Raw genomic sequence first — 1704 nt, 5'->3', positions numbered from 1 at the left:
TTTTTTTTTTTTTTTTTTGGACCCGAGGAAGAATAGCCACTACCTTGGTGGTGCCTAATGGGGATCTAAATAAACAAATAAACAAACAAATAAACCTGACTAACGGCAGGCCTGTGTGTGCAGTTCCACAAATCTAGACTTTCTGAATGTATACAACATGTAGCCTAATTAAGTAAATGAATGAAAGAACAACCATACAAACACAGTCAGCTTCAGAGCTTCCTGAAGTACTGTTTTAAACATCTTATGGTTATTAGATTAATAATGTTACCATGGTAACAAAGGCACACCTGTCCTCCAGAGAGTCTGGTCGTGTTGAGGCGGCACAGCGAACGAGTCACTTCCTTTGGTCGCCTGCAGATGGCGCAACAACATTATATGAACACTGTAGTCAATTAAATTAGTAAAAACACTGACAGAAAGGCGGAAACAGGTCAAAATCCTGCGTGTTTGTTTGCGGTGACAGATAGCTGGTGGTCCACATTTCATTTAGCCATGTAAAAGCAGTCAGTTAAACTGATATCAAACTCAGATATGAATCGTGCATTATATATTAGCAATATTTGAAGACTCAAATAGGTTCGCTTATATATTAACAAGAGACTGAGTATATTTAGACATAAAATGGGTTGAAAATAAAGCTTATAAATAAGTATGCTCTTTACACAGATGACATGACCGCGCGCGAAAGGGTAAAAGGCATTTGGTTGATGATTTATATAGGCTGTATATATAATTGTATTATTATTATTATTATTATTATTATTAAATACACTGATATGGGGATTTTTGTTTTCATCCAAAATTACGAAAAAAAATAAAATAAATGATCTTTCTAACTATTTTAACTAATAACTATTTTGTTCTTGATTATTTATTTATTTATGAACAGTGTGACGGAATTACGTAATTTAATGACAAAATAAATGTAGCCTAGCTGTCCACCCAAGAGAATATGCCATTGTGTTTGGTGCAATTCCCTCTTGTATTATACCTTTAGTAAAATCTGGCCCTAAAGGTTCGTTAGACTCTCCTCTTTTTGATAACACTAACTTATTTGTTGACCAAAGTCTTCTCAATACCATGTCAAACAAAGACATTCGTTCAATTATTAATAGAGCTCAGATTTCTTTACCTGCTTGTGTGAGTTTTTGGAATAACATGTTTAATTATTTAGGACACATGCTTATTTGATAACTGTTTTATTTCCTATTTGGTTTATGCATATGCTTTATTTTTTAAGATTAGCCTGACTTTTTTTCCCTAAAGCATTGTGAGTGTTTCCTGTCATGGCTATGATATGATTTCAAAAACCGTATCATAGTTATTAAACTACATGTTGTTATGTTTTTAAATCTGTGTTTAACCTCAGAACGATCTCAAAGTAAAACGAGCTGCTACTGTGCTTTAAAATTAAATTAGTTTAGCCTAATATTAATTCAAGTGATGAAGAATGTAATCAGTGTTGAGCACTACTGCAAAATGATTAACAAATGAAAACATTCATTAGAAATGTAGGAAATCAGGAATCTGTTACATTACTTTAATAAATGAATTGAAATAGTTAATTATTTTATTTAGTCATTTAGCAGACGCTTTTATCCAAAGCGACTTACAAATGAGGACAACAGAAGCAATCAATTGTAGTATTAAAACAACTAAAAACAGATCCGTAACTAAAAGCTAAAACTTTATAAATACTAC

The sequence above is a fragment of the Sinocyclocheilus rhinocerous genome, unplaced genomic scaffold (assembly GCF_001515625.1).
Source record: "Sinocyclocheilus rhinocerous isolate Xijiao unplaced genomic scaffold, SAMN03320098_v1.1 scaffold1915, whole genome shotgun sequence".
Lineage (NCBI taxonomy): Eukaryota > Metazoa > Chordata > Actinopteri > Cypriniformes > Cyprinidae > Sinocyclocheilus > Sinocyclocheilus rhinocerous.
This window is presented reverse-complemented; position numbering follows the sequence as displayed.